The sequence below is a fragment of the Lepidochelys kempii genome, chromosome 11 (assembly GCF_965140285.1).
Source record: "Lepidochelys kempii isolate rLepKem1 chromosome 11, rLepKem1.hap1, whole genome shotgun sequence".
NCBI lineage: Eukaryota > Metazoa > Chordata > Testudines > Cheloniidae > Lepidochelys > Lepidochelys kempii.
The window spans coordinates 39,003,348-39,014,099 of NC_136390.1; positions in this window are offsets into that span (position 1 = coordinate 39,003,348).

Here is a 10,752-nt window from a genome sequence, read left to right on the forward strand (position 1 = left end):
TCCAAGAAATTTAAATCCTACCCAGATGTCTGCAAACTAACTGCATTTTGCAGAATTTAGATTCCAAACCCTTAAGTCTGCTTGTGTAAGCATTGTATGGTAAATGAAACCTTTGATGTGTTCAGTTTTTGGAACTGTCACCTCTTGAATGTAGATTTCTATTTGATGTAAATTTTACCCCTTACCATTCAGAACAATTAAAATCCCAAAGTAGGTGGGAGTACCAAATTAGCAAAATGACACTGTTTTTCTTTTTCGTTAAGGAACACAATGCTTAAACAAGAAAACAAAACAAAAACAAAAAACTCCAAGCTCTGATCTCCAAAATAAAATTTAATGTTCACTGTGAAATTTCAGGGAAGAGGCAGCAATGACAAAAGATAATCAAATGGTAAGTTTGGGCATTTTAAAGTCAATTCAAAGGGAAAGTATAAGTAACAGGATTGTATGTCTTGTTTTGATAAATCAAGCTGAAGTAGTACCCGCAAGGTGCTCCTATGAGCAGCCCCAACTGAAACCAGTGAGGCTGTTCACATGAGCAGGGACTGCAGATCAGTCCCTTGAACTGCCAACTGTGCATGTCTGTACTCCATAAAGTATTAAATGTGTGCATTAATCAATGTTCTAATGGTAATACGTTGAACATAGACTAGAACTTGCACTACTGTAATGCAATAGTTGACTTTTTTGGTTAAAAATTTTGCAACATGCAGAGCATGTTTGTAGGAAAACTTGCAGTGATTTTTCTGCAAGCATTAAACCCTTTTATACATCTGTCCCTGTAAAATAAGTATATACATTGTGTTAACTTTGCTGTAACTGTTAACTTTTACATGTATTTTTTTACTGTGAATGATTTATTTGAAAGAAAGAAAAAAGTTAGGCCTAGTTAATTTTGTGAGCTGTGGTAACAGGAGCTATCTAGTTATTGGTTTGCTGCAATAGCTAAGAATTGTAGTGATAACAAAGTAATCTGAGGTCTCAGTCTCATGGAAATTTTTAATCTGTAGTTCTCTAATGGGAGAACATTCCAAAATGTGAGTGCTTGATATGGAATGTGCAACTTGTGTATTAAAGTATTTTCAGAAATATTAAATGCTTTTTTCATATTTTGTTAGTGTCAGTCTGTTTATTTAACCAAGATCTCCAACCGACATCTTCATTTATAGGAAAGTCTTTTTACAATGCAGTCTGAAGATGAAGTTGTCCATTCCACTTCTAGTCTGGCTGAGCCTTGTTATTTGTACAGCTGTCTGTGGCTTTCTACACAATGCATAGAAAACTTGTTTTGCGTATGGGACAAGAACTTTGCCTGTATTACAGAATGTATAAAAAAAGGGATGCCGCTGTGTGATGAGTTCCTTGACAGCAGACAAAAGATTCTCCCATAACTTAAATTCCTTTGACAGTTTCAGAAATTCCTGTAACTTCCCAACTTAGTCTTCATTTTTTATTTATTTATTTATTACAGGGTATGTGGGAGGGACTTGGTTGAGGAATGACAATTGCCAAGGAGAGAGAAGTCCCACAAGATATTCTCCTTCAAATTTCTAGGTAAACTTCTGTACCTAAACACACTTTATACTAGTTAATAATATCAGTTTTGAAAAGTTTAACAATTGCTCTAAAATGTCGTGCACCCTCTTTGAAAAGTAATAATCTTCCATGATCAGAATTTTTTTTTAGTGTATGGGGTTGTGTGTCACACACCACAGCATCTTAATGTTTCTGAAACTGCTGACTACGAATGCTTATGTAAAAACAGGCATTTGCTGCATATTTCTATGCCCTATAATGCACCAACGTTTCTTGGAATATAGGCTATCTTTTTAAAAAAAAACAACAAAAAACAAAAACAAACCCTGCAACTAAGGCTGTAATTTTCCGAGGACATCACTTCTGACCTCACTAACTACTGTTCATCCTTCGTTCTTATCCTGTATTAGTTTTTGCTCACAGAATAGGGTTATTTTTGCTTTGCGCCAGAACAGCTCACCTTTCTGTCATTATTAACTGTTTAAAGAGAAATGGGTGAACACTTGATTTCAACACTATAGCACAGAAATTGTCAGGCAGTCGCTGTGACCATGCTGACCATTGTCACGCAATAGTTTGGCTACTTAAACTTTTCTTATTTGTAATGTTCACTATCACATAAATTATGCTCTTCAAAAAGAAGTCCCGGTGGAAAGCTGCTTTGTCCAACTTTCAGTCATAAAATTAGAGTTCTGTACATAAAGAATAGAAAAATCATTACTGGTAAGCATGATTTCATGTTAGATTCATGTACTGAAAGTTTTTTTAATAATTGTCATTGTTTCACTGATTGTTACAAAGCATGACCAAGAATTGTTCTTATATTAATTCAAGAAGCCAGCTGTTAAAGGTTTAGCTAAAACTTCTATGAAAAAAGATGTTGAGTATTAAGTAAGGTATGGCACTGGTTACAGACAGTACATACTTTTTACCCTTCGTTTGTTTTAAGTATCTTTTCATAAAACAAATCTATTCAACTACTGATCAGTGGTAACTGTACAAAGCAGTTACAACCAGGCAGCTTTTACAATGTAGACTCTACCCTTCTCCTTAATCTGCTGGGTATTAGTGACACTTATTTCTTGAGCAGTTTTAAACTAAATATTCGGTGAGATCTAGTGGAATTATGTACTTAATAGCTAATTCTTGTTCTCTGGTTGCCTTGGGCTGTTTGCAGCAGAGAGTGTTTTGTAGACCAGTGGTTTTCAACCCCTTTTCATTTGTGGACCCCTAAAAAAATTTGAATGGAGGTGTGGACCCCTGCGAAATCTTAGACATAGTCTACAGATCCCCAAGGGTCTGCAGACCATAGATTGAAAACAACTGTTGTAGACTGGCCTTGCAAGTCACAAGCTTCTGTCTGTCAGTACTTATGGTATTTTATCTGCCGGTTTTTTGGTGAATAAAGAAACATCCAAAAATCTTACTATACATTCTGGTTCTAACAGAAAAATGTAACCTATTCTACAATTAGGTTTTTCTCTGATTTTTATTTAAAATGTATCTTCAGAGGTGGAACTAACAATGCCTTTGTCTATTGTTAAAATTGGTTGGGGACTCTGTCTTTTTGAGCTTGCTATGGGCCTGCAGCTGACTTGTGCACCCATTCAACATGGGAAGAACTGAAATGGTTAGACAAGACTGAGGGTTGTCATTATTTCAGTTTGGAAAAATAGGCAGCCCCAGCAGGCAGAGTTAGGGAGTGGGATATTGGACAGAAAAATATTCAAAATATAAAATTGATACTATTCCCCCCCCCCCAACCTAAAGTACTGTTTGGGTCTGGCCACCCTATCAGTGGATATAGCAGAAATAGGAATTCAGCATAAGGGAGTGAAAGTCCTCATTGGTAGAGAAAAACTTCCATGTGAAGAGAGACTGAAAGATTGGGGCTATTTGAAAGGTTGATGAAAAACAAACGATAAAAATACAACATTGTGCTATAGAAGAAGAGGTAAATGAGGGCTCTTATTTATCCTCCCAGCATAAAAGATCAGGGGGACATTGTGCAACTCAATGCCATATCTCGTGGAGGCTTAGGAGGATTCAAAAAAGATTAGACATTTCTGGAATAAAAATACCCTATCCCGTGTTATTGTAGATAACAAATTGGAAAGAATATAAAGTCACCTTTCAAGGCATAAACGAACCACCTTCCTGCTAAGGACTACAAGGAAACTTCTCCTCTGTGTAGAGTTATTGTCTAATTTGTCTGCACCTTTGTCTGAAGCATCAAAACGCTGCTGTTGAAAACAGGATAATGAAATAGATGGCCCACTATCCTGATCTAGTATGGCAGTTACTATGTTCTTAAGACTGTGAAAAGGCAAAAAAGCTTAAGTTTTAGCAGCCGCCAAATAAGTTTCCAGTAGCAGAGCATAAAATGAAAAGCTTGTCCTGTTTATAGAATAGTCAGTAAGTTGTGACTAGTGAAATCTTGATCTTCAGCTCAGTTTGCTGCATAGCATCAACTTAGAATCATAGACTATCAGGGTTGGAAGGGACCTCAGGCGGTCATCTAGTCCAACCCCCGGCTCAAAAGCAGGACCAATCCTCAATTTTTGCCCCACATCCCTAAATGGCCCCCTCAAGGATTGAACTCACAACCCTGGGTTTAGCAGGCCAATGTTCAAACCACTGAACTATTCCTCCCCCAAGCAATTGATTAATGGTTAATTTATTGCCAAGAGCCCAAAACAGAGCTGGTTTTGAAATAAGTTCAGGCCACTTGTAAACTAGCTTTTGCTATAACTTAAATCTTGAACAAGTTTTGAAGCCAGTTAGAATTTGGGGGAACTTTCACCATTGCAGGACAGGACCTGACAAAGATATTATCAGAGACAAGAGGGTTGATAGAAGGGAACTAACTCAAATGTATGTTAGAAGATAAACAGAATTACACCTCACAAGGTCTCAGAAAGGAGTTTTGATCTGGGAAACCTTTGTAATGAGTGTATCTCTAGGCCTCTAAAGGGGAACTGAACTACTGCTAGAAAATCCAAGATGTATGTAAAATCACTGCCTGGCAAGCACTGGAATTTTATCTAATTGAGGATTTCATCTCATGAATAACTAGATCCAGTCTAGAAACCAACTGCTTACAGGCTTTGAGGGATTCCTATTGGCAGGAAACTTTTCTACTTGCTTCAAAGAATAAGTGAATCTGAAGGATTGTGACTGTTGAAGCTAAGACTGCCCAGTCTCAAAACACTTATGCTACATAACCCTGGCTCCTATGGAAAGGTGAGTGGCTATTTAGAAATACACACTTAAGTCAAATATACCAGAATGCCAGTCACAAGGCAGAAGTAGTAGCGTAACAGAATTTAGCCTCCATTAATTTTAAATAGCAGTTAAATTTCTGTCTGTGTTTGGACTGAAATTATCTTCCATTTTGTGGATCAGAAGAGAATTGTTAAATGTCCTAAAACTCCATGGTGTAACACTCAAGACTGAGCTCCGATAGTGAGGGTTGGTCTGGAAAACAGTCTCCAAACAATGATTACCAAGGCTAGTGATCTAACAACTGTGGCACTAGTACTCCAATCCATTGCCATGTATGGACCTTGAGTTTCTTGAATGTAGTAAGTGCTTATTTTTAAATTTGGCTGTGAAATGCTTTGATAAACTCCCATTGCCTTCAGTAGGAACAGGATTTCACCCCTTATGAATTTAGTTTTCATACAGCATCAGTGTAAGCTTCCCCACACTACCCCAATGATGTGCTGGAATTCTAACCTGAAGGAACCACCTCTACTATTGACAAAATATTTGAAGCCATGCCCATTCAGGCTTTCGTTTCTCAGCTAAGGCTATCGCTAATGTTGCCAGTTAGCATTAAGAGTGGCACTCAGACAGCCCAAGATTTCACTTAACCTCTAAAGGGTAAAGCTGGTGGGAATCCAATCAGACTACAGTGGTCACCAGAGCCATCTTCAGATGGTGCCATTTTTCAGTTACCAGTTGCCTGGGGTGAATGTAAATAGGTTTACACCTACAGGTCACCAATTATCAGACCCAAGACATCTCCTTCCCTCCGTAACAGTTTGTTTAAAAAAAACCCACGACCCAAACCAAATAAGCATCAGTCTTGCTTTGGTTTAGAACAGTAAAGGCTAAGGTCCGATGCAGCAACCCTGTGCCACTGACGGGCACTGAAATGCCTCTTAGCATTAAAAAATCAAAGTGTATAATCCCCTTCCCCCCCACCCCAATTACCATTTACTGGATTTAAGCTTCCTGTATTTTCTTGTTTTCTTCTCGCCTGCTTTGATTCTCAGCTGCCCAGTAGCTTTTGTCTGCTTCCACTAATCCATGCAGCTGCTCTTTAGTCTCTTCTTTCTCCAGTCTTTTTGTATTGTCCTTCATTTTCTTCTACATGTTATGGGAGAGACACAGCTAAGTCAATTTACAGAGTCACCTACATTTTTTTCATCCTACCCTTTTACATAAGAGAGAGAAAATAATCCGGGAGCCATATTATCACTTTTATGGAATACTATAACCATGTATCCATTTGTGCTGTTTGAATTTTTTCTCTCTCCACAGATCGGCCTGTTCTTGTTTAGCTTTAAAGTGATCTCGAATAGCCTCCTCAGCTCACTTTTTTTTTTCCTCTTCAGCCTTAAGAATATCCTGTTCAGCAATATGGTCCTTTAAAATAAGAAAGTGTCCAGTTGTATTTACTGTCAAGCCTCTAAATCATAGAATCATAGAATATCAGGGTTGGAAGGGACCTCAGGAGGTCATCTAGTCCAACCCCCTGCTCAAAGCAGGACCAATCCCCAATTAAATCATCCCAGCCAGGGCTTTGTCAAGCCTGACCTTAAAAACTTCTAAGGAAGGAGATTCTACCACCTCCCTAGGTAACGCATTCCAGTGTTTCACCACCCTCCTAGTGAAAAAGTTTTTCCTAATATCCAACCTAAACCTCCCCCACTGCAACTTGCAATCTCGGTAAAGAGACGATGGTCATACTATGTCAACTGAGAGCAGTCTCTAGGTATTTGAGGGCAGACATTGTCCCATAGCCATAATGCATATCCTTGCCAGTATTCAGGATAATTTGGTCTGGAGAGCCATGGGGTCAGGAACTCAGCTCTGCAGCATCCATATAGAACATTGCACTCCTAAAGCTAGCATACCTCAACATCTGGGACTTCCTCTAGCACTGCAGAACCCCCAAGTAGCATAAGGGTGGAATAGCAGCTCCTTTGCCACCTCCTCCCAAACCTCCAAGAACAGGAGCTGTGAAGAGTGGAAAGGAGATGTATCCTGAGCTTTGGCAATGCCAACAAGCCCCAGGCCATTGGCAGCTGCAGTAACTTAGCTCAGCCCTGAGCCTGCTCCATGGGATCAGACTAGCAACTCAAGAATTAGGGGCATGAAAGTACTGTCCACCTTTGTGCTTATCTCTCCACCCAAGCTGTGATGACCTCCAATGAGTAACAAGGATGTGGCTAATGGTTCTTACTGGACAGCTATATTTAAACTGTTCTCAGTTCCCATGAATAGTTGTTTTAAACATGAATCACCCCAGCTGCCTGTGTCAGTAGTGAAGCACCTGCACTGAGAGGCCTCTCACTTTTCCTAGGATGTCCCTTTGCTTCTTAGAACACTTGTCTAACCAGTGCTTTGCTCCCCACTCTGCCTAAGTACATTCAGACCTGTCGCTGCAAAGGTGTTCAGCAGGTACCATCTCTCATGTTTTTTGTAAGTATACAGAGGGACATATTTCAGACTTTAGCACTTTTTTTGTGTTCACACTGCATTTGTGGCCACATCCTGGCTAACAATATTGGAATATCTAGCCTACTAACTGAAAAATATGAAAAAGTAGACTTTTCTTTCCATATGGCCTGACGCAAAGCACCCTCTTTTTGAAAAGAGGCTAGAGTGCATACAATGCATTTAGTAAATTGCAAATCAGCACGAAACAGCAGATGCAGTTGACTGTAACAGAGAACAGCTGCTGTGCTGAGAGTGGGGTTGTCTATTTATAATGGAAGAAACTGATGAAGAAGTAAAGGAGTATTTCATACACTTACATCCTAAACTTACAACTCTAGGTAAACCTTTTCCTAGGGGGAGTTAAGCTGCCACACTCATCAAGGTGAGAATATATGTTTGATTTTTTCCCCAACATATTAGAAAGGGTGATGATCCACAACGTTATTGCATGGCCTACCACTGTGCGTGTTACCACCTTACTGAAAATACTGGGCTGACTTTAAAAATAAAAAAATGAAGCATGAAATACATGACAGAATGGCATAGAAGAAATTACCTTAAAGAGCAAACCTGATTTAAAATAGCAGGTGTAGGTGCATGGCTTCTATCATGTTTAAGTCTAGAACTGTGATTCAACAATATCTATCGAGTTAGGCTTTTGTGTCAACCCAGTGAGTGATTTGGGGAAAGGAGAAGCTTGAACTAATAGTAATAACCTATAAGATAATAAATAGCCTGTGCATACAGAGACTTTTTTTATTTAGAGGGTTATATTTAGTTAAGTATGCTTATTAGTAAGTTATAGTGTCTGTTATTTTTTTATTATATATACTTCATAAATTGAATGTTATTGTAGGTAGGTGGAATGCATTTGTTCCTTTTTAAATAAAATCCCTATTTTTTTGAACAGCTAGTTGTATTATCTTGTCTACCATTAAATAAACTATTATCAAGGTGTAACACGCACCCCAGCTCTTACCTGCTGAGTAAATTATACCACCATTGTAAATTATACCACCACTAAATCTTGATCAGTGGTTTTGGGATGGAGTGACCCTCGGATGTATTTAAATTATAACACACTAACCATACTCTGTGAGGTCAGTTATCTACACATGTGTGCATGGGAGAGTGTGCAAGTATCTGTGCGTATGCATCACACATCTCCCTTCACTCTCCTACTTAACCCCTCTCTAGTTCCCACCATCTTCCACACTTACCCTAGGCTCCATTTTGCAGTCCTTACCTTGTCCCCCTCTATCCTTCTTCTGGCTTCTCTCTCCAGTCTCCAGTTTCTCCTCTTTCCCCTGACTAATCTCTCCAGTCCCTACTGTTGTTCTCTCTCTCTCATCCTCTGGTCTTGGAGGACTGCTATAGTTCTAGAGAGTAAACAGGCAGTTCACTTAACTGGATTGTCTAGCCTGAGCCCTTCCTGCTCTGGTTCCAACCCATTATGTTAAGAATTGCTAAATAATTGTGTCTTGGCTAATGCCCTGAGTAAGAAAAATGCCCCCTTCTTTGTGTTTGAAGAACCATCTTTGGGTGTAAGGTTGGGAGCTCTGAAATTTTTTTGAGAATGTGTGGGTAAAAATGATGATTAAAAAATGAGCCACGGGGACAGGGAGATAATAAGCCCCAAGTAATGATTTAATGAAGTGGTAAAAGAAATTTTGAATCTGACACATTCCAGTTTTTCAGAAAAATTCTCTATATCCCTATTTTAAGCATCACAATTTGCAAACAAATCAGTTGTTCCAAGCAAAAATTAGCAGGATGGAGAAGAAATAGGTTTGGAATGGAAGATTAGATATAAACAGTGCCTACATTATAAAAGTTAAAGAACCAACTCAACCAAAGCAAAGAAATTACAAGTATAAAAGCTCTACTTTCAAGTTGTTTGGACCTTGCTTCTGTGTTATAGTTACAATAGGGATATAATGTGATTCAGAATGTGTGTATTAAAAATACACATTTACATGTAGAGAATGTTCTTTTTTAAATGGCAGGATTTTTGTTAGATAGCTCCAAACAATATTCTTTGCTGTCTTTTGCATCTGTGCTGTCTTTGCAGCAGCAGTTGATCAAAGGGTGGAATTTACACTGCAGCACATACTCTCCTGCTGATAACACTTAAACTTGTGCAAAAACAAATACAAGGATATATTACCACAATATGGCTCCTGCTGCACTAGAAATACAGGCAAATTACATTTTTCCCAATCGATCAAAGCACTTACGCATATGCTGACCTTTAAACAGTGAATAGTTCCATTTAAGTCATCAGAACTATTGTGTTCATGTTCTGAGTTACTAAGCATGTATTGAAGTGTTTTGCTGGATCAGGGCCTTATATTGCAAGCTGTGTATATATCTATAGTCATCTACATTAAGCATTACATGTTTGCAATCAAATTTCCAATATTGACACATTAAACATAGTAGAATAGAATTTATATAAATGTATGATTCAGATTTTTTAAAATAAAATGTTGTACTAGACAGCATGTTTGTAGGGAACCTTGCAGGGATTGGTCTGTAAGCATCTAACCCTTTTTCACAGACTGCAAGGCCAGAAAGAATCATTAGGAGCATCTAATCTGACCTACTGCATAAAAGCATACAGACCATTTAGTGCCACAGTAATTCCTGTAGCAAGCCTGTAATTGCTGCTTGAATTATGGCATATCTTCTAAAAAGGTATCCATTCTTAAAGACTTCAAGTGATGGAGAATCCACTATATACCTTGATAAATTGTTCCAGTGTTAAAGATTTACACCTTATTTCCAGTTTCAGTTTATTTAATTTCAACTGCCAGTTACTGGACCTTGTTTATGCCTCTTGTTGTGTGCTAGATCAAAGAGCCCTCTTCTTCACATGTAGGTGTACTTACACACCATGATAGTCACCTCTTAGTTTTCTATATAATAAGCTGATAATATATTTTTACACAGAACCTTGAAAATGGCATATAAGCTGAGTATGTGCAACATGTTCGCTTTGCTGTAACTGTTTTGCATGTATTTTTTGTACTCAAAATAACTTAGTAATGAAATAATTTAGTGATGAAGTGGGTTCTAGCCCACGAAAGCTTATGCCCAAATAAATTTGTTCGTCTCGAAGGTGCCACAAGGACTCCTCGTTCTTTTAGTAAAACTATGTTAATGAAAGCTGGGCCTATTATAGTTAAAGTTGTGTAACAGCAGCAAGGTAGTTATTAGTTTGTTGCAAGAGTTGATTCAGATTTTAAGAGAAAAGAAAAGAAATTATATACTGATAATGAACTAGTGCTCTGCATGCTGATTGATTAAATTCAGTAAAGAGTGGAATCTGAAGAAATATTTCATGTGGAATGTGAAATTTGTATTAAAGTACTTTTAGCAATACTAAATGTTTTTTTCAGATCTTTCATATGTTATTTAGTATTTGATTCTCATGTATTTCCTACACTTTTGAAAAGTATTTGGCATCTTTTGAGGATAATTTTT